Source organism: Coregonus lavaretus (genome assembly GCF_964263955.1).
Source record: "Coregonus lavaretus genome assembly, chromosome: 10".
In the NCBI taxonomy this organism is placed as follows: Eukaryota; Metazoa; Chordata; class Actinopteri; order Salmoniformes; family Salmonidae; genus Coregonus; species Coregonus lavaretus.
The window spans coordinates 20,132,084-20,159,997 of NC_139997.1; the positions used below are offsets into that span (position 1 = coordinate 20,132,084).

Here is a 27,914-nt window from a genome sequence, read left to right on the forward strand (position 1 = left end):
ATGGAAGGTAAGAAGGGACCTGAGTATGGAAAGACCTACACTACCGCTCAAAAGTTTGGGGTCACTTAGAAATGTCCTTGTTTTCAAAAAGAAAAGCTATTTTTTTGTCCATTAAAATAACATCAAATTGATCAGAAATACAGTGTAGATATTGTTAATGTTGTAAATGGCCATTGTAGCTGGAAACCGCTGATTTTTAATGGAATATCTACATAGGCATACAGAAGCCCATTATCAGCAACCATCAGTCCTGTGTTCCAATGGCACCTTGTGTTTGTAATCCAAGTTTATCATTTTAAAAGGCTAATTGATCATTAGAAAACCCTTTTGAAATTATGTTAGCACAGCTGAAAACTGTTGTACTGATTAAAGAAGCAATAAAACTGGCCTTCTTGAGACTAGTTGAGTATCTGGAGCATCAGCAATTGTGGGTTCGATTACAGGCTCAAAATGGCCAGAAACAAAGAACTTTCTTCTGAAACTCGTCAGTCTATTCTTGTTCTGAGAAATGAAGGCTATTCCAAGCGAGAAATTGCCAAGAAACTGAAGATCTCGTATAACGCTGCGTACTACTCCCTTCACAGAACAGCGCAAACTGGCTCTAACCAGAATAGAAAGAGGAGTGGGAGGCCCCGGTGCACAACTGAGCAAGAGGACAAATACATTAGTGTCTAGTTTGAGAAACAGACACCTCACAGGTCCTCAACTGGCAGCTTCATTAAATAGTACCCGCAAAACACCAGTCTCAACGTCAACAGTGAAGAGGCGACTCCGGGATGCTGACCTTCTAGGCAGAGTTGCAAAGAAAAAGCCATATCTCAGACTGCCTGTTACGAACCCTGTGGCTTTAAACGTCTAGGGTGGATGGACAAGAGACCCGTAACATAATTCATGCAAATTAGAATCATGACATGGAAACAGTGAGAACAAAAAATACACCGACAACCATAAGCTACCGTCAAACATAAAATGTTTATTTTGAACACACGGTAAAGGTTTGGGAAAAAGGGCTGAGCAGGACCCAAGAAATGAAACAATAGTGTAAAAAAAATAACTAAACTGATCTTGCCTGCCTCAAGAACCGCTAAGCTACTGCTAATCATACAAAAATTACAGTGGGTGGTCCGCTCAGGTCTAACCAGTGTTTTTAGACATTTTTCTTCCTACGGGTAATGAATGCCCAAGGGCAACTTGCTTAAATCCCCCTTTTCACAGAAACACACAACAAAGTTACCAAACAGAGTAACCAGCAAATGAGTGAGTACACAAAACACAGGACACCACAGTATCCATACTCACATATGGAAAATAGTCTCTCTCTACAAACACAACTGACTGGCTTTTAAAACAATGGGAGGTGTATGTGAAAAACCAGAAACAGGTGGTACAATACAGAGGAATGTCCACTGATTGGTCCACCTCAGCAATCAGCAGCCAAACGGATGTCGGACAGGTGGGACACCCCAACGACCACCAATCAGGAACATAAAGGACACCTGTGATTAGGGCAGAAGGAGAGGAAAAACACAAAAACATACAGGATACCTGTATCCGTAACACTCCCACCCTTAAAAGAGCAAACCACAAGGGTTTGCGACACACGTACCATCACAACACCCAAAATTCAAAGATCAACAGCATCCTGACGGGATAACAAAAAAGAAACTAGTTCTCTAAACACAAGACAAAGCATCTGCCAACACATTATCCGACCCCTTTTTGTGGCGGATCTCCAAATTATAATTTTGCACTACAAATGCCCAACGCATAAGGCGTTGGTTCTGGTTGTACATCCGGTGGAGAAAAACTAAGGGGTTATGGTCAGTATACACTATCACTGGTAATGCACTGGAACCAACATGTACTTCAAAGTACTGCAGAGCTAATAACAAAGCTAGAGCTTCTTGTTCAATGGTGGAATAGTTTGTCTGACATTTGTTAAATTTCCGTGAAAAATAACAGACAGGATGGTCCACTCCACTCTGGTCCGGCTGCAGTTTAAACGGTCGTTCAAAATCTGGCGCAGCAAGAACAGCAGTACTACATAAGAGTGCTTTAGCAGTGTTGAAAGCAGTACAACAATCTTCAGACCATACAAATTTTCTTGCCAGACTGAGCAAATCCGTTAATGGAGCAACTACCGCAGATACATTTTTACAGAAACTACGGTAGTAGCCAACCATCCCTAAAAAGCGGCGTAGCTCTCTTCTGGTGGTAGGTGCGGGAAATTCATTTATAGCTGAGACCTTGGCATCTACAGGGCGCACCTGACCATGGCCGACCTGTTTACCGAGATAAGTAACAGTGGCCTTCCCAAACTCGCACTTTGCTAAGTTCAGGGTTAGAGAAGTGGCTGCTATACATTCACACACTACCCTTAGAGTGTTAACATGATCAGACCACTCAGTTGAATAAATTACCAGATCATCAAGGTAAGCACTACAATTAGGAACTCCAGCCAATACTGTGTTAACCAGGCGTTGGAAAGTGGCTGGAGCGTTCCGCATCCCAAATGCCATGACAGCATATTGTAGGAAGTGGTCTGGGGTCACAAAGGCAGAGATGTCGGAGGCACGTGAGGTTAACGGCACCTGCCAGTAACCTTTTAGAAAATCTAGTTTGGTTACATAAGTAGCAGCACCAACAGTGTCAATACAGTCATCCAGTCTGGGTAACGGGAACGAGTCGGGCACTGTGACAGCATTGACCTTCCGATAGTCCGTACATAACCTGGATGTCCCATCAGGTTTAGGAACCAGAATGCACAGAGAACTCCAAGGACTTGAACTTGGCATAGCCAGGTTATTCTCCAGCAAATAACCGACCTCATCCCTCATTATCTTTCTTTTAGAGATGTTGACACGATAAGCATGTTGCTTGATAGGTGCAGCGTTTCCAACATGAATGTCATGTTCTAACACATTTGTGCATGTAGGAACATCATTAAAAAGACATTGAAAACTGTGTAATAGTCTCACAATATCATCTGACTGTCCGTCCGATAAATGAATCAGACTTGACAGGAGAGACAGCAGCATCTCTGAATTGGGCAATCTAGCACACTGCTGCTGAGTATTGCGCAACTCCAAACCATCTCCGTCCACATCATTAACATGACCTCCCACTACAGCCGTAGCAGCAATAGAGACAGCCGACTCGGCCAGTTTCTCTGGACTGTCTATCTGAGTGACGGGTCTGGTGTGGTATGTCTTCAACATGTTAACGTGGCACACATGAGATTGGCGTTTTCTATCAGGAGTCTGTATCACGTAGTCAGTTTCACTTAGTTTCTTTTCAATTACATAAGGACCAGAGAAACATGCTGACAATGATGCTCCTGGCACAGGCAACAATACAAGAACTTGGTCACCTGGCTGCAGTGAACGAGAAACAGCCTGGTTGTCATAGTGCCGTTTCATCCGTCTCTGTGAGGAAGACAGCGCTTCCTTTGCTAGAGCACAGGCACCATGTAGGCGCGCACGAAAGTGACTAACGTAGTCTAACACATTTTCTTTCACCCACAACTCTTGTGATAAAAACTGATCCTTAAGGACTTTCATAGGTCCTCTCATGGTGTGTCCAAACACCAGTTCAGCTGGGCTGAACCCTAGGGATTCCTGTACTGTATCACGGACAGCAAACAAAACTAGAGGAACTCCCTCATCCCAATCCTTCTCAGATTCCAAGCAATATTTACGGAGCATAGACTTCAGTGTCTGATGCCAATGTTCAAGCGCACCCTGAGACTCTGGGTGATATGCGCTTGACACACGGTGTGTAACTGACAAGGATTTTAACACTTGTTTGAAAAGCTTAGAAAGGAAATTCGTACCCTGATCAGTTTGTACCACCTTAGGTAACCCAAAAGTTGAGAAGAATTTGATCAAAGCTTTACTCACCACCGGAGCAGTAATCCTTCGCAGAGGGGTATGATTCTCGCTTGGGGTGCGGGAGGTCCCGGGTTCAGATCCCAGACGAACCCCCACATTATGTTACGAACCCCGTGGCTTTAAACGTCTAGGGTGGATGGACAAGAGACCCGTAACATAATTCATGCAAATTAGAATCGTGACATGGAAACAGTGAGAACAAAAAATACACCGACAACCATAAGCTACTGTCAAACATAAAATGTTTATTTTGAACACACGGTAAAGGTTTGGGAAAAAGGGCTGAGCAGGACCCAAGAAATGAAACAATAGTGAAAAAAAATAACTAAACTGATCTTGCCTGCCTCAAGAACCGCTAAGCTACTGCTACTCATACAAAAATTACAGTGGGTGGTCCGCTCAGGTCTAACTAGTGTTTTTAGACAATTTTCTTCCTACGAGTAATGTATGCCCAAGGGCAACTTGCTTAAATCCCCCTTTTCCCAGAAACACACAACAAAGTTACCAAACAGAGTAACCAGCAAATGAGTGAGTACACAAAACACAGGACACCACAGTATCCATACTCACATACGGAAAATAGTCTCTCTCTACAAACACAACTGACTGGCTTTTAAAACAATGGGAGGTGTAAGTGAAAAACCAGAAACAGGTGGTACAATACAGAGGAATGTCCACTGATTGGTCCACCTCAGCAAACAGCAGCCAAACGTATGTCGGACAGGTGGGACACCCCAACGACCACCAATCAGGAACATAAAGGACACCTGTGATTAGGGCAGAAGGAGAGGAAAAACACAAAAACACACACAGGATACCTGTATCCGTAACACTACGCATCTTAATGTTTTCTTAATCTGAGGTATCAGCACTCAGGCAGAACAAAAATAATGCCAGTCCGAGGCCCATTGAAGTCCAGCAGCAGAGCAGAGACAAAGAGGTGTCCAGGTAGGCCCTAAACCTTTGCTTTATTAGCACTGCTCTATGGTGATGGTTAGGCTATACCAGGGGTATTCAAATTGTACCTTACAAGGTCCAGAGCACTGCTGGGTTTTCCTCTTCTACCTGATTTTCATTGCACCCACTTGGTGTCCCAGGTCTAAATCAGTCCCTGATAAGAGGGGAAGAATGAAAAAATGCAGTGGAACTGGCTTCGAGGTCCATATTTGAATTTGAGGTTGCTATACTGTAATCATAACCTAAAGAAACTGAAAAGATTGTGCCCTGTACTGTTGCATGGAAGTAGACTTACACAAAGCCTAATCTCTCATGGACCGATGCTTGTAACATAAATGGTATCGTAGTGTCTGTCAAGAGACCATGAAATGCGACGACTAATAAGGAACTTTGTTACGGTGCTCAGATTCTTCATCACTGATCATTTGGAGAAATAACGATTTCGGAAGGGGAGAGGACATTTGGCCCATAGACTTGCCGCAAATTTGCAGAGAGGGGGGTGGAGCTCCCGCCCTGCTTCCACTACCCATTCTAGTATATTTTCTCCCCCGAGAATTTAAACGAGCTTCACACAATTACGCAAGATTTTTGTTCTGGGTTTCAGAGATGAGTCTACACATAACAACAACCAAAGTAGGCCTACACAATACACATACAACTACAATGTAATAGCTTTGTAAGGACCATTTTCATTCCCCATATCGAACATTAGTGTAGAGATCATGTCTTGAACCATGTTGTTCAAATTTGCATGACTCGGCCTATACTTAATACTGTTAGAATAACCACGTGTAGGAGCATGAAAAATAATGAGGTTTGAGATCCAGAAGGGGGAAATAATAGATTTCCCCTAAGACATTGTGCTGAATATCAATGTGACTCTTCAACAAATCTGTTTACATTTTAGCAGACACTCTTCTCCAGAGCAACTTACAGTAGTGAGTGCATACATTTTCATATATTTATTTGTTTCCGTACTGGTTCCCTGTGGGAATCAACCCCACAACCCTGGCGTTGCAAGAGCCATGCTCTACCAACTGAGCTACATCCAACTATTAGTCTAACATTCAAAATGTATTTACAAAGCAGGTCATAAAGGTAAAAGGGTAAAATATTTTATTAGTCTCGTGATGCAGATACAACAAGGCAAACACCATTCAGAAATGGTTTGACTAAGAGATTCAGTCAATCTGCCAAGTTCATCCAAATTCTATTATGCATTCTGACAGAATCTGACAGATTCTCAGCCATTGGAAATAGGCCAACAGTTAATGTGACCTGTCTAGATGCATCATATCACTGCCAATAGGCCTAAACATTTATCTTATCTTTTCCCAAAATAAACTTCAGGACATTTTCAGTTTGGTCAGTAGGTGGCAGTAGTAGATCATACTAAGTGGCACCTCAAATATATTTTCTTCTTCACTATGGTTGTGCATCTCAAAGGGTAGTGTAGCCTATAACATTAGTGTATTACAGATTTTTGCCATTTGTAATGTATGAACAAGTTGATCAGATTTGAGTTTAGCTTAGCTAGATATGCAAAGTATTTATTAAAATCTTGCCTGGAACATGTTATGTTGTACACTAAAAACTAAATCATAATCAGAAGTGTCCAAAATACAAATAGGCTACAGGGGAAGTACAGGGCATTATTTATTGATAATTATGTTACAACCAACTGTGATTGTTTTCAAATGAGTCAAGGCATTCCCTTGAAAAAAGGTGTATTTTATAAACATTACAACATTTTAATTAGTCCTAATCTGTTTATTGCATTGGAAACTGACTGTTTTTCAATTACACAAATTAATCCAAATTAAGTTGATAATACAGTGCTAATGTAAAATTTGATATGGAAAACTCTTGCAAAAATCAAGCATTTTCCTCACAAACTAGCACAGAAATTGAATCTGTGTTCATTCTTCACTCAACAATGGAACAAGGCTGGTAATTGAGCCTGATGCAAACATTGGCAAATTAATTGTGCTGTCAGCAGACGTGTAGGCTCATTTTGGTACTTTCCGAGTAACTGCCATCATAAGGCAAATTAGATTTTCATTTTGTTGGAGGTTATCACAATAAGCGGTCACTCCCCTGTCTGGCGCTTAATTGTCAACATGCCAGAGACCTCTCTGATGCAGGAATCTGAAGAGACGACCCCCACATCTGTTTTTCACTCTCCCCATCTACTCAAATTGTTTCTTCACTGGCCTCGCAATAATAATTTCACCCTAAACAGAGAGGGGCTATCCTCTCATTGTTGTTTCGGGGCAGATTGATGCCTGCCAAGTGATCTACTTCACCACGTATGCCTACAATGTTTCAGTGAAAATGACCATGGCAGATCATCACAAAAGGGTCCATTTCAGATTGTCTGCCCTGAGAACAGTCCCTATTTCCCAGTGTCATAGTCTCATAGCCTCACCATTCACCAGCGCTGTCCTCAAAGCCAAGCTTCCCCTTTCACAACAGTGGGCATTTTACACCCATGTATAGCCTACTTGTCATTCAATCAAAAGCCTCCCTAATGTCCCCATTCAAGCACCTCTATTCATTAAGTGAAATATGTTTCTATGTTTACCTTGCAATTTCTTTAGAATTCTGATAAAGAAACACATAATCTATTTTCACTTCCCACACAGTTCAGTTTTTAGTCCTACACTGTTTCTTGAAAGCAACCGAGTACCTTTTGTGCATGGTGGTGGTGGTTGCGTGACTGGTCTGTATCTCGGCTGCCATACAATAGCCAATGGGTGTTGTTTTGTGCACGGTAAAGAAGGTGTCGCCCAGCTGTGTTGCATCCATAATACATTCTCCAGCTTGTTGCAGTTGAGTCATTACTGAGCCATCCCTTACCCTTTTGGCCTCATTGAGTGAAGTACCCTACACCTAGGAAGCCCCGCGCAGGGGCATCATGAGATGCGGAGTACGCTTCCCCTCATCTGCAAAGCAGCACAACAAAGAGGCAATCTGCTAATTATTTTAATGAGATCTTTTCATCACCGTTAGAAGGGGCACATTAGGTAGCAATTCCAGTCCATTTTATCAGCAGAAAATTGCCATTTGTGAACCATTCACCAGTAGTAGTCTTCAGACACTCCCTCATTAGTGGATAAGGAGGTGAAAATACGGAGATTACGTATAAATACAGGCAGATAATGTGCTGATGTCAAATTCAATTTGAAACAGCAGCTTGTCTGTTCAAAGTAGGACTCACTCTCATTGCTTTAGGACCCCATCAGTATCATTGAGGTGTACAGTAACACCTCTTGTACTTCTGACCTCTCAAAGCTTGTGTTCTGGTTATCCCAAGATCTTTATTTCAGGGATGGTGCCCTACTTGGTCCTAATACTTTTGAATTCAATAATAATCTTCCATTTCTATTTTATTTCAACAAAGGCCAGCCTATTGTACCTTTGATTATGTTTTAATCTGTCACATTGAGCTTTCCCATTATAGTGTTCTGATTGAGGTTGGTAATGTCATGACTCTCTCCTTGGTGAGGATCAAGGTGCCAGATCAGCTTGGCAAATGGCTGACAGATAGCCAGACCCCCCCCCCCCCCCCCCCACAGGAGAGAAGGTGGAGTTGGGCCGGTTTTATGACTTAACAGTCGGTCATAAATAGTTTGCAGAAAATGACTCCTTTTGGTCTCTAGTATGGGAAGAAAGAAATCTCTTTGTTACAGAGAGACTCTTGCCGTCTAAAAACTCTAATGTCAAAAGATTGGACATTGGAACATTATTCCTGACCACCAAATGTTTGGAATTGTCAGTGGGGATCTAAAGAATAATCATGTCATATTTTGTGATGTCATTAAGGATGGTATCAAGAAATAACTGTAACTCGGAAAGTGTACATATTCTATCTATCAAGTGTACATCGAAAATGTTGTATAAAATATATGATTAAGTATGAGAGTATTTTGATGAAGATAGGAATGTGATTTTAGTCTTCTAATGAGATAATCGTTTTTCATATAAACTATGCACAGTGACTAGCCACGCCCCGAGAGACATCAGAGATCGTGTCATCACGATGGAACGCCCCTTTTACCCAGAGGGAATAAAAAGCCTTGAAAAACAAATCAACCTTTATACCAGAAAACGTGAGAGTGGCGACTGCACGTTTAGAATGGTTAGAACTTTAACATTAGACCAGGAAGTGTGAAGCTGTGGCTACACGGCTTAAAATGGTTGACACTCTACAGACCAGAAAACATGAGAGTGGCGACTGCACGTTTAGAATGGTTAGAACTTTAACATTAGACCAGGAAGTGTGAAGCTGTGGCTACACGGCTTAAAATGGTTGACACTCTACAGACCAGAAAACATGAGAGTGGCGACTGCACGTTTAGAATGGTTAGAACTTTAACGCTACAGACCAGGAAGTGTGAAGCTGTGGCTACACGGCTTAAAATGGTTGACACTCTACAGACCAGAAAACATGAGAGTGGCGACTGCACGTTTAGAATGGTTAGAACTTTAACATTAGACCAGGAAGTGTGAAGCTGTGGCTACACGGCTTAAAATGGTTGACACTCTACAGACCAGAAAACATGAGAGTGGCGACTGCACGTTTAGAATGGTTAGAACTTTAACGCTACAGACCAGGAAGTGTGAAGCTGTGGCTACACGGCTTAAAATGGTTGACACTCTACAGACCAGAAAACATGAGAGTGGCAACTGCACGTTTAGAATGGTTAGAACTTTAACGCTACAGACCAGGAAGCGTGGAGCTGTGGCTACACGGCTTAAAATGGTTCGACCAGAAAGACCAGAAAACGTGAGATGGTAGTCTACACGTTTGAAATGGTGAGAAACTCTGAAACTCTCAATCTCTACACAAGAAGAAGAAACCCACTAGACCGTAGCATTACCAGTCTGCAGCTGGCATGTAAAGTAGTCTAGAACTTTCACTAAAGACACGAGTTGGGAAGGACAATCCCATCTCAGACAACCGTTGGTACATCTGAAGTATCTATTCTAACGAACATTCCTTTCGAAGACAAGCCGAGTCTCACCGAAGTGGGACAGGACACTCAAACCCCTTTTGAGAAAGACGATGATCAAGGACAGCTACGCGTAAATATGCATTGCATTTCTTATCCGAATGAGCGATAAGTTGAATCTCTGTTTCTCCCTTTCACTCTCTTTCTATTGACCCCTCCTTCCCCTAACCAAGCAGTCATGCTATTGTTAGTCCAGTCCACTAGGGACCTGTTTTCATTGTATTACGTTAGTAATCAATAACCTATACCGTGTGTGTTTGTATTCTGTGTAATTATTTAGTTAGTTAGTAAATAAATAATTAAGCCAATTTGTGTATTGCTGATGGATTCATCAATGAGGTTAGGGTTCTTGCAGGTTCAAGGAGAATGCAACATTCAGAATGAGGCTGATGAGGTAATGATTTAAATAGTGATTGTTATCGATATATAACATATATATATCTTCTATGAGTTTAATTCGGGAGATGGTAACTCGTTAAACAACTTATTGCGTGGTGCCCCAAATTCCTAATGAGTTAATTGTTACATGATTAATTTAATCGAGTGACAATTAAACATAGTTAGTTCATTCGATAAATAAGAGTCACCACATTAATGCAAGTCACGTCATGACATATTGGAGCCCCCGTGCGTGGAATCTAAGACAGAATGAGGCCTTACTTTTGAATTCAGTCTATAGAATTGTGCAGCACATTACGTTATACACCCAGGTTACGTTATATACAAAGTATGTGGACACCCCTTCAATTTAGTGGATTCAGCTATTTCAGCCACACCCGTTGCTGACTGTTGTATAAAATTGAGCACACAGCCATGCAATCTCCATAGACAAACATTGGCAGTAGAATGGCCTTACTGAAGAGCTCAGTGACTTTCAACGTGGCACCGTCATAGGATGCCACCTTTCCAACAAGTCAGTTCGTAAAAATGTTGTGCTGCTAGAGCTGCCCCGGTCAACTGTAAGTGCTGTTATTGTGAAGTGGCCACATCTAGGAGCAACAACGGCTCAGCCGCGAAGTGGTAGGCCACACAAGCTCACAGAATGGGACCGGTGAGTGCTGAAGCGCGTAGCGCGTAAAAATTGTCTGTCCTCGGTTGCAACACTCACTACCGAGTTCCAAACTGGCTCTGGAAGCATTGTCAGCACAATAACTGTTCATTGGGAGCTTCATGAAATGGGTTTCCATGCCTAAGATCACCATGCACAATGCCAAGTATCGACTGGAGTGGTGTAAAGCTCACTGGCATTGGACTCTAGAGCAGTGGAAATGCGCTCTCTGGAGTGATGAATCACACTTCACCATCTGGCAGTCTGTCGGAAGAATCTGGGTTTGGCGGATGCCTGCCCCAATGCATAGTGCCAACTGTAAAGTAATGATCTGGGGCTGTTTTTCATGGTTTGGGCTAGGCCCCTTAGTTCCAGTGAAGGGATATCTCAATGCTACAGCATACAATGACATTCCAGACATTTCTGTGCTTCCAAATTTGTGGCAAAAGTTTGGGGAAGACCCTTTTCTGTTTCAGCATGCAATGCCCCCGTGCACAAGGTGAGGTCCATACACAAATGGTTTGTCGAGATTGGTGTGGAAAAACTTGACTGGCCTGCACAGAGCATTGACCTCAACCCCATCGAACACCTTTGGGATTAATTGGAACGCCGAATGTGAGCCAGGCCTAATTGCCCAACATCAGTGCCCGACCTCACTAATGCTCTTGTGGCTGAAAGGAAGCAAGTCCCCACAGCAATGTTCCAACATCTAGTGGAAAGCCTTCCCAGAAGAGTGGAGGCTGTTATAGCAGCAAAGGGGGGACCAACTCCATATTAATGCCCATGATTTTGGAATGAGATGTTCGACGAGCAGGTGTCCACATACTTTTGGTCATGTAGTGCATGTAAATCATCTGCTAACTCTTCTATTCTCAAACTTTGCAGACAGATCCACTACGACGAAACCTATGCAGAATTGCGCTACGATCCCAACTGGAGGATTCATCTTGAGGGAGCTTGACAGTTCGATGAGATGACCTCACAACTTCCACTCGAGGAAGAATCCCACAACTCTGATAAATAATTTGAGGAGAGCCATAGCGAGAGAGGAGAGGAGTTTTCAGGAAGAGGAGGATACAGATTAATCATTGCTTGCAGTCCAGCTCTTGTAGAGAGAATGACTCTAGAAATCACAAGTAACAAACTTCAGTCTAAACAACACCTAACGTCTTACCACCTCCATCCACTGCAGAATCAAGCTACCAGAGAGGTTCACCTGCGTCTTCCTACCACAACCTTCATCAGAACCAGGTTGTGGGGGATAGCTTGCCAGAATCTACCCACTCAAGTCCTGGTGTGCCACCTGAAAGAGCCATGGAAAGAAACCCACACCAGAGAGTCAAGGCCAGCAGAGGTGTGAAGAACCAAACCAATGCCACTGGTGGTGAAAGCCAAGCTAGCTCTCCTGACCTGGAAGAGCGATACAGGGAGATACATGACAGATACGATAAAGAGTTTCAGATTTACTATGATCAAGAGCAGTATGGATTGGCTAGTGTGACAGCAACCAAGAAACAGTCACAGAATTCGACGTCCTCTAAATCGAAGGGTTCGCGGCACTTGTCCAACAGAAAGCCGGACAACCCAAGGGAGGACATCATTGAACGCAACAGAGTGACACTGGGGATCAACACAGCCAAAGAGGGCTCATACCTGAGGGCACATGCACAACAGAAGGAGGTGAAATCAGATAGCTCAAATCAGGTAGATTTATTTGGTGAGATAAACTGTGTTTTTTCATGCAAGTTTTCTGAATTTGTGGTTTTGTATGCAGTTATTCTAGGTTGAAGAGAAATAAGACCACATGTGGGCTCTCCTGCTGTTCACTCACTCCCTTGCGCCATTCTTTTTGCCTCTCTCTCCTTGAATAGGTTGCAGTTATAAAATTAGTCACTAGGAGCTGCACAAACATAGTGATAAATTCACATCTCCTTTCACCTAATCTCTACTAAACTGTGGTCCTCTGTAGCTCAGCTGGTAGAGCACGGCGCTTGTAACGCCAGGGTAGTGGGTTCGATCCCCGGGACCACCCATACACAAAAATGTATGCACGCATGACTGTAAGTCGCTTTGGATAAAAGCGTCTGCTAAGTGGCATATTATTATTATTATTAAACCCACTCACTACCTGAAGTGTGTGTTGTGTAAATCAACAGGATGTTTAATGGTTTGTTCTGTACTCCAATTTAAACAGGCTGAGATGGCTTAACCAACAGCCATTTACATGTGAAATGTATATATTTTCCCTCAGGAAGGTGCAAAGATACACATACGACGAATGGAAGGAGAACGTCTCCAATGTCTCTCATTTTACAAGCTTCCAGTTCCCTTAGATGTAGCAGAAGAAAATGGTGTTGTCCTCAAAGGGAGTTTGTTTTTGCACAAGACATGATGATATGCAAAATAAACACCACTTACACAAGAATAGACAATTATTTAAATTTATTTAATAAAATGACAATTTCAATAGGTCACACAATCTCACCGGTATAGTGAAGAACAAGTCATATTCTACTCATAGGCCTACAGAATAAATACATTTTACTGTTGAAAATTATATACATAGAGAGAGAAATTGTTAGTTATAAAACCCCACTGTTCACTGTAACCTATTACGCACTTAGGCTATTTGCTACTGGATAATGATCATTTCAAATGGTTAGGTTAGTTCACACTCACACTGGATTAGTGAAGGCCATGTCCCACACCACTCATACACTAAGGCATTTTTTTATTGTGGAAATTTAAATTTGGACTAGTCATTTTGAAATTCTTGTGGTAAGGTGCTGTGTCTGTATAGGGCAAGGGAGAAAGTGTGGTATAGATATTGGGGTGGACGAACAATAGACAGGGGGTCGGGGAGAAAAATGTGCAGTTTTATAGCTCATCTCATGCTATTCTTCACATTTTTCCATAAGGATGAAAGAAAATGTTGCAGTTTTAAAGCTAATTTCTTGCTACTCCTGTCACGCTCTGGCTCCGGGACTCTGTATGTTGAGCCAGGGTGTGTTCATTCATTGGGTGTATTTCTATGTTGGTATTTCTGTTGGGTTCATTTCTATGTTTGAATGAATGACTCCCAATCAGAGGCAACGAGTGTCAGCTGTGTGCTGGTTGTCTCTGATTGGGAGCCATACTTAACTGTCTGTGTTTCACTTTGTGTTTGTGGGTTTTTGTTCCTTTACGGTCATTGTTACTGTGGACTTCACGAATCGTCTATTGTTTTGGGTTTTGCACTTTAATATAATAAAGTCAATCATGTTCGCTCAACACGCTGCGTATTGGTCTACTCCTTTTGAAGACGATCGTGACAGAAAAACCCACCATACAACGACCAAGCAGCGTGTCCAGGAGCAGGCAGACTGGACATGGGAGGAAGCGCCGGGAAAGGAGATGGAGAGGCTGGCGATGGCCCAGGTGGGCAAAGTGTGGTCCTGGGAGGACATGCTCGGGGGCAAGGGACCTTGGGGTAGGATCAAGGCCCTGGCGAGAGAGGAGCAGCGGCGTCAGCAGTGCCATCGTCGGACGGACGAGAGGCACCCCCAATAATTTTTTAGGGGGGGGCACAGGGCATGGACGACGGGGCTGACGGAGGCAGAGAAGGGGCGTATTCAAAAGGCCACCAGGTTACGGGGGCCACTGGTCAAAGTAGGGAAAGGAGGTTTAGAGGCACGGCGAGAGGTACTGGGGTGTGTTACCAGTCCGGTCCGGCCCGTTCCAGTTCCCGGAGTAGAGCCAGTGGTGTGTGTCCCCAGTACGGTCCGGCCTGTTACGGCCCCTCGCACCAAATGGACGGTGCGCGTCTCCAGCCCGGTCCGGCCTGTTCCTGCTCCACGCACCAAACCTACGGTGTGCGTCGACAGCCCTGCCCGGCCTGTTCCTGCTCCACGCACCAAGTCTACGGTGTGCGTCGACAGCCCTGCCCGGCCTGTTCCTGCTCCACGCACCAAGTCTACGGTGTGCGTCGACAGCCCTGCCCGGCCTGTGCCTGCTCCACGCACCAAGCCTACGGTGTGCGTCGACAGCCCTGCCCGGCCTGTTCCTGCTCCACGCACCAAGCCTACGGTGTGCGTCGCCAGCCCTGTCCGGCCTGTCCCTGCTCCACGCACCAAGCCTACGGTGTGCGTCGCCAGCCCTGTCCGGCCTGTTCCTGCTCCACGCACCAAGTCTACGGTGTGCGTCGACAGCCCTGCCCGGCCTGTTCCTGCTCCACGCACCAAGCCTACGGTGTGCGTCGCCAGCCCTGTCCGGCCTGTCCCTGCTCCACGCACCAAGCCTACGGTGTGCGTCGACAGCCCTGCCCAGCCTGTTCCTGCTCCACGCACCAAGCCTACGGTGTGCGTCGCCAGCCCTGTCCGGCCTGTCCCTGCTCCACGCACCAAGCCTACGGTGTGCGTCGACAGCCCTGCCCGGCCTGTTCCTGCTCCACGCACCAAGCCTACGGTGTGCGTCGCCAGCCCTGTCCGGCCTGTCCCTGCTCCACGCACCAAGCCTACGGTGTGCGTCGACAGCCCTGCCCGGCCTGTTCCTGCTCCACGCACCAAGCCTACGGTGTGCGTCGCCAGCCCTGTCCGGCCTGTCCCTGCTCCACGCACCAAGCCTACGGTGTGCGTCGACAGCCCTGCCCGGCCTGTTCCTGCTCCACGCACCAAGCCTACGGTGTGCGTCGCCAGCCCTGTCCGGCCTGTCCCTGCTCCACGCACCAGGCCTACGGTGTGCGTCGTCAGCCCAGCCCGGCCTGTCCCTGCTCCACGCACCAAGCCTACGGTGTGCGTCGTCAGCCTGGTCCAGCCCGTTCCTGCCACTCGCACCAAGCCAGGGGTGCGAGTCGTCAGCCTGGTCCAGCCCGTTCCTGCCACTCGCACCAAGCCAGGGGTGCGAGTCGTCAGCCTGGTTCAGCCCGTTCCTGCTACTCGCACCAAGGCCGGGGTGCGAGTCGTCAGCCTGGTAAGACCGGTCAGCTGCTCCACAACGGAGCGTAAGCAATCCGCTCCGTCTATGTCCAGTCCAGATCCAGCCAGCGGGGTCAGACCGGACCAGGGGCGCTATGGGGGGTTGATTGGAGGGTGGTGGGCAAGGCCGGAGCCAGAGCCGCCGCCGAGGAGGTATGCCCACCCAGCCCTCCCTTGTTTAGCCCTTATTGAGGCGCGGTCGCAGTCCGCGCCTTTAGGGGGGGGTACTGTCACGCTCTGGCTCCGGGACTCTGTATGTTGAGCCAGGGTGTGTTCATTCATTGGGTGTATTTCTATGTTGGTATTTCTGTTGGGTTCATTTCTATGTTTGAATGAATGACTCCCAATCAGAGGCAACGAGTGTCAGCTGTGTGCTGGTTGTCTCTGATTGGGAGCCATACTTAACTGTCTGTGTTTCACTTTGTGTTTGTGGGTTTTTGTTCCTTTACGGTCATTGTTACTGTGGACTTCACGAATCGTCTATTGTTTTGGGTTTTGCACTTTAATATAATAAAGTCAATCATGTTCGCTCAACACGCTGCGTATTGGTCTACTCCTTTTGAAGACGATCGTGACAACTCCACACATTATGCCATGAGGCTGAGAGAAAATGTTGCAGTTTTAAAGTAACTATCCTGGGGAAATCTCACTTTTAAAAGTTCATATTCTGTTAACTCATACCCAAATAGTGTTGTTGACTCATCCTATACTCGCATTTGTGGCCAAAGCATAAATTGGAGAAAACACTTTAAAAAACACTGAGGAGGATGAGCTGGCCAATCAGCGGTCTACTCACATGAATATTTTTTATGACCAGTATACGCCCACACTTTTCCAACACAGGAAGCTGCTTTTTAAGAAGACTATTTCACTCATATTGTAATTAATTATAAGTCATATTTAATAGAAATCTGGAAACACTGGACAGTTAGTTTAAAGGTTGACTTTGTGCAAAGCTGTCATCAAGGCAAATGGTGGCTATTTGAAGAATCTCAAATATAAAACATATTTTGATTTGTTTAACACTTTTTTGGTTATTACATGATTCCATATGTGTTATTTCATAGTTTTGATGTCTTCACTATTATCCTACAATGTAGAAAATAGTAAAAAAATTAAGAAAAACCTACTTGAATGAGTAGGTGTGTCCAAACGTTTGACTGGTACTGTATAAAACATTAATATATGAATAGCAGACTCTCGTTCAGGCAACAACAACAATTGGCTGTTGAAGATAAAGGCTAAACAGTGTCTTAACATTACATGATCCAACAGAGACGCCTTAGTGTTCACGCTCTTCTGATGTGAAGATTGTCTGATTTTTTTGGAAATAGCCTTCTCTAAACGTATCCATTCTGTTCCTATATATTAAACATGTTGCCATTATCAATAGTCAGCTTCAAATTTCGATTCTCTTTTGAATCCTCTCAATGGCAAATATGAGCCAAATGATAGGCTGCCTTTCCTTAATCATAATATTTGAACATGTCTTCCTAGTTTCTCCTCATATCTTTTTAAATAAAAGAAAGCAATAGGCAAAAACTTCTATCTAACCAGACTCATGCCCGTCCATTTTTATCATCCAAAATATGAATATGTCATTTCTCAGTCGGCTCACATGGAAACAAGAGAATATGCAGCAGCGGTCTCTGACCCAGTCTGGAATATTAATTTGGCAGGAGCAATGCTGTTTTCAATTGCTATCCACTCTGAGCAGGGAAAGGGAGCCATGTCTGGCTATGTAGTGCCTATTATGAGTTGATCTGTACAACAGTAGCTATTAAGAACATCAGAGAGGCATGGTTACCAATAGCCTCTTAGATATCCCCCTGCACCTGGCACAGGGGCATAATTGGCTGAGGACAGTAACCTGCTCCCTCTGTGCTGGGGTATATGCTTCTCTGGTAGCTATATCGCCAAACCCTTTTTCCTCATCTACCATCTACCCATCTGAGCCCCTAGGCCTGTAACAATGTCTTGTATCATCTAGATTAGCATAGTCAAGAGCCGTTAGCATTGTACAGTAAAAAGAGCCAGGCCTTCTCCCTCCCCAAAACCATCTGTTTTGCCAGTCTCCTCTGACTTAGCTTGTTAGTTTCCCATTGCTACTACTAACCACACAACATATTTTACTCGGATAAAAGTTTTGGTCACCCATTTGCATGTAGTGTAGGCTAAAACCTATTTTAGTGCATTCGTTTGAGAATGATCAAGCTTGTGGGTGTTACTGCCTCCTTGATGAAACCCAGCACCATGAAATGAAGCAGTCCAACATTCTTAGAACATTTGTATAAGGTTTAGTTGTTGTATAATTTGTAGAAGGATAGCCTATCGGTGAAGATGGAGGTGCACTCTTCAAACAGCCAAAACTGCAGAACAAACACAAGTCACAATTACCAGGCCTACTCATTCTGTTCTGATATCATTTTAGGTTTGGATACTTCTGCTGCACATTTTGCGCTTCCTTCTCTTTGTCCACAATATCCTTCAAAAGAGGCCAATTCCCTAGCCAAATCGCATCAGTTTCACTACCATCATTATCCGAGCCCAGCTAAGCATGCTCCTTGGGCTCTCTTTAAAAGGCCCAATTTGGTATTTGACCGACGAGACCGTTGGAAACCAACCTGCGATAATTAGCAGTGTTATTAAATGTACACAATCTTGTAATGCGCCAACTCTGTAGCCGGCGAGTGGCAGGAGCAACGATGGGCTCCAGCAGTGGCCCCCTTTGATAAAGACAGAAGTAGCAGCAGCAATCTTCAGCTATTGCACTCAGCCCACCGAGTCCCTCGCCTGTCTCTCAGGCCCTCACTTCAAAGCCATGGGACATAATGTACAATCTCTTAATAGCTTTAGACCAAAGCCTCCCGGGGGCTCTCTGCCACTATGTACCCTACCTCAGTGTAAACACCTAATCAAGATTGCCTGGGCCTGGCCACAATAGCAAGCAAATAGCAATCCAAGATCCGCAGCCCTTTGAAGTCTTCATTGCAAAAGCTGATATTTCCTGGGCGGCTCGAGGTAAAATGGCATGCTGCGATTGCCTGGACTTTGTTGTGGCTCATCTCGCCGAGAGGAGGGCAATTACGACCCCAATTTAGCAGAATAGATATTACACAGCTTACGATGCTCAAAATGCAATTTGGCTTAGATCATTTGGCTCCAATTGATTGGGATTTTTATAATGGGTGATAAAAGGCAGTGGCAGGGGGCATGGGCAGAGGTTGTGGCCCATCTTGCCATGGGAGAGCTGGGGGGAGAGAGGTGGATGGGTGGATGGTGTCTGTGGTGGAATCATTGACACCTGTTACTGATCTATACACAAAACAGCTGCTGCTCCAACAGCGTCACACCTGGACACTGTCAGGATCACCTTGAGTTTGATGTGCCAATTGACCAACAGCTAACTTGGTTACAAAACCACTCTTTAAATATCAGTATTTAAATAGACATGTTTTTCAAATATTTGCCATTGAAATGGAAATGATACAATATAGGCCTAGTTTTCCCTGGTTTCACATTGAGAAGTTAGGCTACTACTCATGAAATGTATTTCTATGGATTGTTTGGTCCACCTAGATTATTTGCTGGCAGCCATTTTAGCACCAGTTTCTGTTCGAGGATAGGCCATAACGTCACATGTATCCTGCACCAAATCCCACCATGATAGTAACACAAAAATGTCCCTCTTCAGACCAAAATAGAATATCATTCAATTACTTCTTTCATTTGCTTTTTATTGCAACACCGGCTCTGCTTTTTTCGCCACTTAGCAATCATCTGTGAGCCTTCTTGCCCAGATAGGGAGGACACTGCATCGTGTTATCAGCCCAGCTCCCCGCATACCTGGCCTTTCAGCAGATAGACAGAACAGTTTGACACCATACTTATTGATGGATATATTACAACTCCATCCACTCACTCTCTCTGACCTTCGCCTATTCACTCTCCCAGAATTAGTGCCATTCAACAAGGAACTCCTCAGCCTGTCAATACCATCGATCCTCTCAGATTGTCCTTGGGATGCCGAGGTGTGGGCTCCAAGTTAACTAAATGATTTTCATTACGGCATTAGCTGAAGACATTCTCTCTCAAAAAACGGTGCATTATAGGACAAAATGAAGGAGAATGGATATAATGTGAGGGTTTGTGGAAGCTTAGGCCGAAACGTGAGGGAATTGATTGTTGTGCAGGCTACTCGAAAAAACAAAACAAAAAATAGGTTAGGCCTATGCTACAGATTTGACAGAGTAGAGTGTGTTTGGTGGTTAGCGAAAGTATTCTTGTAACAAATTTTAAGCCTGCAGTTTAGTGCCTCAAAATGCTTTCTCTCAAAATAGTATTTTTCTTTGGAGTGTTTTTGTCATTATTTGAGGAAAATAAGGGATATATTGGGCAGTTTTGAGTATTGTGCACCTGACTGGACTGTCATTGATTAACTCGCAGTTTATCGTGTGTTGAAATGTTTACCTCCAATATGCTTTGCTCTTATGCAAACCATGTATTCATACAAGTGTTACACAGCACAGACAAAAATGTTCCCATCTAGATACCTGATGTCTTTCAATCTCCCCCCTCTTTAATTTTGAATGACACTTTTTGCCCCACTCTCCTTAATCTTTTATCTTTTTCTATCCAAAGGTTTCGGATACTACTGAGGAGATTACCATTGGTGGGAGCCAGGAGAAGGAAAGCCAAGAGGACAATTCAGACCCAGAGCTGAGGTGGCTCCAAAAAACCCAGCAACTCAAGGTGGGACCCTCTCCGCTCCTTTTCACATTATGATCCCGTTGATTTTCTCTCCTGTGTGTGTTTTTGGTGGGCGTTGCTTACGACAACACCTCATTGCCTTATGACGCATAACTGCCAGCGAAGGGCTTTCTGGTCAAGATGAAAATGTCTGCACAGTGGACGCAATACTGTCACCTGGGATTTCCATTTTACCTCCACGATGGACCCAATCTCCGTCTGATAGAGTTGTCGAGGCACAATAGAGCCTTCGCCTGAAAACACTCCTGAAACGGAGCCTCTACAGGCAGGAAAAAGCAAGGGGAATGGAGAGAAGCATCATTATTTTGAGCACTTGAGCGGTCACCCTAATGCCGCCTTGGCAGAGGAGAGGAGTGTAAATATTTTCCCATTAGAATGAGGGAAGGCTGGTGTTTGCTAAATCAGAGGCATTAGATGCTGAGGCACACAGCCTCAGAGCCCGGCAGAATAATTTGTGAGGGCCATGCTCAGAGGAGCTCCGACATTACATGAAAGGCCCTCTCTGGCCATGGCCACGACAATAGCCACAAAGCTTCAGTTACATAAGGAAAGAGGGGTATTTTTTCTGCATTTTGGGTGGAATCTTCCATCCGTCGTCCCACTGATACGTTGAGTTAAGGAACAGATGATACCCCTCTTATGTTGTTCACAAATTGAAAATCTGATGTTTAAAATAATCATTTTAAGTGTATTTTTTGTTTTTCACAATCATGGGAAGTGTATTATGAGGTTGTATTTTTCCAAATAATCTTTTAAAGTATTTTTTTGGTTTTTCTCAATCATGGGAAGTATGTTATGAGGTTGTATCTTTCCAAAGCTTTTATCAATGAAAGAACATGTCCAGTACATTGGCGTCCTCCTGGTTCTTGAAATATTTGATTATTATACCCTATTTTCCTTGGTCAAATAGGGTCCTTGTTAGATGCATAGGACTCATCGATCAAGCATTATTTTAACAAATGCAGGAAGTCCTGATTTTCACAACTCATTTGACCTCCGTTTCCTAAATCATTGATATTGACCTACCCCTGAACTAGTATTTAATTTTTTCCTTATTGTCGTTGTTGAGCTGATCATATTGCTTTTAGCCTATTGGTTGCTGTGATGTTATTCCACATGTGAGTTCTGTTTTTTACAAGCCCTACTCACAGGTTACTCAGATCTGCAAAGACAAGAAAGCTCAGTGGACAGTCAATCCCAAACTCAGGGGGGCAAAGCCAGACAGAGAGACTGCTACCTGAGCCCCGCCACTGACACCCCCAGACCCGCAGCCAGGATCCAGGCTCACTCCCTCCCCCACTCTTACACCCACCACCAACCACAGCATTCACCCCACCTCCAGGCACAGTGGCACAGACTCCCAGTCTAGCATACTGGACACCCGGCCACACCAGTGCCAACACATCCCTTTAACACAGCCCCCCACTGTCCACCTCAACATCAACCTCAACACCTCATCCGAGCTCCTCCCTTTCCTGCAACACAATCACCAGGATGTCGTTCTCACCATAACCTCACCCTGTAGCGGTCCCGGACCCCAATGGAAGCTCCAGTCTACAGATGGATACAGGCCTAATGCTAACGTAGCGCTTAGGAACGCCATCCTCGTCAAACCTGACTCCCACCCAAGCACTCACTCCTTCCCCCAAGACGGTTCGGTACAGCTCACTTTGATTCCACAGGCTGCTGTGTCTCCACCAAGTCCAGGTTGGGGCTCTCGCTGCAGACAGGGCTTCCCAGGGATGCCCCCTCTCTCCCAAGGCAGCAGAGAACCACTGCACCTCTGGCACCAGGAGAACGCCCCATGGCAGCGTGAAAACCACATTGTGCTGCAGTATGATGATGAGGATAGTCACACGTCTACTTACACCTCCCAGACGCAACACTCCTCCGGCTCCTACACAGTGCTGCCCTCTATAGGTAAAACAACGACTGGAGCTGGGCAGTGACAGAACTGCACAGCGATTTACCTCTATGCAGAGAAGCAGCTCTGAGGGTTACCTGAATGAGATAGTCACTTACAGGGTGTGTGTGTGTTAATCTTTAATTGCCACACTAACTAGCCAGGACATTGTTACATTTCTCAATACGGTTACCGGTCTAATTACAGTACATGAGAGCCATTTGCCTAATCTCAAAGGGCATAATCAGTCACACAAGTCGCACAAACAATGTGCTTTGACAACAAAGATGATATCCTCTGAAAATTAGTTATATTTCTTCGCTGTCATATTTAGCAAAAGATAGTCCTCTATCCATCGTTTTTCTAATTTTTGATACTCCCTGACTCCCCCACAGTGGTTTTATTTTTTTAATCCTCACAGGCCGGATCCAGTTGTTAGAAAATAAGGTGAATAAAAGAGAGAGAGTGAGGCAAAGATGTCCATTTGCATGTAATGACGGCCTCTTTGTCGTTCACCAGCTTGAGCCCTGCCGGTGTGTTCCACTGAGGAACAGAGAAAGTCAGCCCCGCTCCCATAAGGTAGTGTAGCACAGACTGCAGACATCCACATAGAGTAGTAGACATTCACTTTCTAAGACAAAACACTCAGTTAATGTTATAACGTAGCCTACTATTTTTTATTTAGTAGGTAGCTAACTTAAATTGATATTCTACAGATAATTGTTAAGGTGTCAATTAGTCAGAGAATTTATTTTATCACATTATTACCATAATTTAAGCGTGGATTGGAAACCCAGTGACAGTAATAAGGGCCAGTCTATGAAAGGTTATAGATAGGTAACTGATGCTCTTATGATGGTTACGGTTGCCAAGTTTTGATCTGACTAGCTTTTTTCCCTAACCCATCAGTGTGTGTGTATTTAGAGGTCACTTTACACCACAGTTGCCACTAGCCTCTCCCCCTGCCCCTTTCCTCTCCATGTATCCCCACTTTGCCATGTTCGCCATCATGTCTGACAAGATTACAGGGTAGATTTGTAAAACACCCCAATGTGAAGGGTATCACAAAAGTGAAAGCGGATGAGGGTGGGGAGGGGGTTGAAAAGAAAGAAAGAAAAAAAAAAAAAGAAGCTGTCCCACAGTGTCCATGACCAATGGCTAATTCCAAAGTGGCCTGAGCCCCTAAAAGGAGCCAGTCCGATCTGGAATGATTAGTCTTCTATTGTCTGGGGCAGCTTGTGGATTGCTTCTCGAGTGCACCTCAGACGTACATAGCGGATTAAGGCGCTTACCCTCTCTCTCTGCCTAGGAGAGAGAGCATCTCTCTGTCAACCTGTCCCTGGGACTCCACTCCACAGGGTGCAATACAAACTCCCTTTTATTCAAAAAGGCACAAACATACAGGCACTTATGAACGACCTGTGTAAAGGCAAAATTTGATATTTTTGTACTTAGGCAGGAATAATTTCCAGAACCAAGTCTAATGTGTGTGTGTTTTTCTCATCACATGCCTGTATAATAACTATTCTCTAGTAATATTTAGCATTTACCTGTGTGTGTGTGTGTGTGTGTGTGTGCACACACACGCCTTTGATACTGTGAACCATCAGATCCTCCTCTCCACCCTCTCCGAAATGGGCATCTCCGGCGCGGCTCACTCCTGGATTGCGTCCTACCTGACCGGTCGCTCCTACCAAGTGGCGTGGCGGGAAGCTGTCTCCGCACCACGTGCTCTCACCACTGGTGTCCCCCAGGGATCGGTTTTGGGCCCTCTCCTTTTCTCCCTATACACCAAGTCACTTGGCTCTGTCATATCCTCACATGGCCTTTCCTATCATTGCTACGCTGACGATACACAACTAATCTTCTCCTTTCCCCCTTCTGATAACCAGGTGGCGAATCGCATCTCTGCATGTCTGGCAGACATATCAGTATGGATGACGGATCACCACCTCAAGCTGAACCCTGGCAAGACGGAGCTGCTCTTCCTCCCGGGGAAGGACTGCCCGTTCCATGATCTCGCCATCACGGTAGACAACTCCGCTGTGTCCTCCTCCCAGAGTGCGAAGAGCCTAGGCGTGACCCTGGACAACACCCTGTCGTTCTCCGCCAACATCAAGGCGGTGACCCGCTCCTGCAGGTTCATGCTCTACAACATTCGGAGAGTACGACCCTGCCTTACACAGGAAGCGGCGCAGGTCCTGGTCCAGGCACTTGTCATCTCCCGTCTGGACTACTGCAACTCGCTGTTGGCTGGGCTCCCTGCCTGTGCCATTAAACCCCTACAACTCATCCAGAATGCCGCAGCCCGTCTGGTGTTCAACCTTCCCAAGTTCTCTCACGTCACCCCCCTCCTCCGCACACTCCACTGGCTTCCAATTGAAGCTCGCATCCGCTACAAGACCATGGTGCTTGCCTTTGGAGCAGTGAGGGGAACGGCACCCCTGTACCTTCAGGCTCTGATCAGTCCCTACACCCAAACGAGGACATTGCGTTCATCCACCTCTGGCCTGCTGGCTCCCCTTCCTCTGCGGAAGCACAGCTCCCGCTCAGCCCAGTCAAAACTGTTCGCTGCTCTGGCACCCCAATGGTGGAACAAGCTCCCTCACGACGCCAGGACAGCGGAGTCACTCACCACCTTCCGGAGACATTTGAAACCCCACCTCTTTAAGGAATACCTGGGATAGGCTAAAGTATTCCTTCTAACCCCCTTGTGAGTATTCCTTGTGAGTCGCTCTGGCTAAGAGCGTCTGCTAAATGACGTTAATGTGCCCTTGAGCAAGGCACTTAACCCTAATTGCTCCTGTAAGTCGCTCTGGTTAAGAGCGTCTGCTAAATGACTAAAATGTAAATGTAAATGCATGTACGTGTATTGTCTTAGGCCTCCTCCCTGAAGGACTACAAGCAGCTGAAGCAGGACGTGAATCTTGGCGGCCTTTCGCCTGATTACACCACCACAGAAATTACAGTGAGTGCCTCTTCCCACCTTATAACCAGTAGTCATACCATCTAATAATATGGCCATGTGGCTTCCAACAATCCTGTACTCTATGCTTTACTTTATTCAGCAATCTTAAATTGAACATTTGAAGAAATTTAACTTTTAATAATAATAATAATAATATGCCATTTAGCAGACGCTTTTATCCAAAGCGACTTACAGTCATGTGTGCATACATTTTTACATATGTGTGGTCCCGGGGATCGAACCCACTACCCTGGCGTTAGAAGCGCCATGCTCTACCAATTGAGCTACAGATTGAGCTATGTTTAACTTGTAACACTTATTTAACTTTAACACTTAAAAAATACAAGTGTTTGTTTTAATAAAACAACAACAAATGTAGGTCTAAAACAGACAACAGCAATGATTAGATGGCCCATAAATCCATTTACCCAGTTCATTTTATTTGGCTGATGATCTTCAATAGTCTCTTTGTGCTTCCATTATCCCCCACCCCTCTGTCCCTGTTTCTCATTAAAGACTTGCCTCATTCTGAACAGATTAAATTGGATTTACAAAGCAAATGAGAGTAGCCCTGGAAGGTTGAGTGGTATTTGGGGTCTGATGTATCTTTTGTTAATCCCTGAGAGTTTAAAGTGAGCATGTATGGCCAATTTGCACTAGATTGAGGCTGCCTCTGTCTCTAGGGCCGGCCCTATTAGTGAATGATATGTGTAAATGTTGATAGGCCCGCTGAATGGTTTGTTGTATTTGGTTTTGTCGGGCGGTGTAGAGAGGCTCCGCCGAGGTATACACAAAGAGAATAGGGCCTTAAGGGAGAAATGGCTCAGTTAATTAAACCCACTCTTTTGTAATCTCCCCCTCTGCTCTCTCGCTCTGTTCTTTCACAACGTGGCCCAGGCCGAGAAAATGAGACGACAGAAGCTGTATTCAAATGTGATCCGCGAGCAGAACAAGAAGATAAGTAGGATTCCCTTTCTTGCCGGATGCCAGGAACCCATTGGGCAGTGACAACATGGTTCCCAGAAGGACGGTAACAGAGAGTGAGACCGAAAGAGAATCAGAGAGAGCGGTAGAGAGAGAGAGACAGACAGAGAATCAGAGAGAGAGAGACAGACAGAGAATCAGAGAGAGAGAGACAGAGAGAGAATCAGAGAGAGATAGAGAGACAGAGACAGAGAATCAGAGAGAGAGCGCGAGTGGGGGTGAGAGAGAAAACGACTTGGAGAGACAGAGACACAGAGAGAGAGAGAGAGAGAAAGAAAGAAAAAACAGAGAGAGAGAGAACATCGCTTCACAACAAGTGCATCCATCTCCTCCCGGTTTCCTCAGTCAATTTGTCCATCATCATCATCATCTGTCAGCTTGAGTGTATTGCACCTCCAGTCCCCATTTTTGTTATTTACATATAATGAATTAGTCCCCTGCACTGAGATTGCGAGTCTGAGAACGATTAAGGACACGTCAACATTCTGTCACAAAGTTGGATCCCCAAGTTCACTCAGCCATATGAAAGCATAGTTGTTTATCAGCTCTTGCAGGTGTACCTTCCCCTTCCATCTCCAAACTATACTTCTGTAACACTTTACTTAAAGCCTACAGGTATAATGCTTTATTACTTGTTATAAGCATGAGCCTTTATGTAATCTTAAGTTTTTAAAGCAAAGTTCAATTGACTCAAGGTGGCTGTTATTTAGTCAAGAGGGATGATATAGGAAATTATAAGAGCATCATACAGTCTTACAATGCATTATAATGGTATTATACTGCATCGTCATTATACCTGTCAGTGCTAAATAAAATGATACCTTTATTTGCATTTTGTTTCAGGCCCTGGAGGCGCCAGGTGCATCCTGCGGCCCAAGGTGGCGCCCCAGCCCCTGCAGCTCAAGACCAGAGAGCCAGAGTGGGCCCAGGAGGGCCCCAGGGGCCACAGTCGCCTCCTGGAGGGCTTCGACCTATCCCAGCTGGCCACACTGGAAGCCCTGAGGAAACGGCAAGAGCAGGAGAAACAGACCGTGGCCCACTTCAAGGTGGTGCACGCCATCTGACACTACACCGGCCCAGTTACTTTACAACACACTGGAGTCACGCAACAACAGGTTTCCCCTTACAGCTGACACGGTCATTCAACTTTTGGGGAAAGCAGTATATGGACTAAATAGACAATATGGAGGAATAAGCAGGGAAATATTGCAACAATCGTTCATTAATGCTTGTGTCAAAAACTGCAGTTTGGCGTGTTACAGAGTAGCCTGTATGTATATGGTTGCTGACATAAGCATTTACTGTATGAATGCGTTTTTACGACTAATGAAGTCGTTCAATGTACCTTGCACGTTTGTTCATATGATTTGATGCACTTAAACCATAGGTAAACATGGTACTTATACCATACTGTAATTTATACTATA

At 44.9% G+C, this 27,914-nt stretch overlaps 1 pseudogene across 1 annotated transcript; it reads left to right on the forward strand.

The window, feature by feature from the left end:
* On the forward strand, nt 1-27,551 carry LOC311135855 (annotated as a pseudogene). The gene is made up of 8 exons: nt 1-7; nt 4,760-4,838; nt 11,796-12,614; nt 20,504-20,614; nt 21,784-22,657; nt 25,417-25,503; nt 26,401-26,543; nt 27,340-27,551. The product of its transcript is annotated as an uncharacterized misc_RNA (transcript).
* Nucleotides 27,552-27,914: the final 363 nt, after the last annotated feature.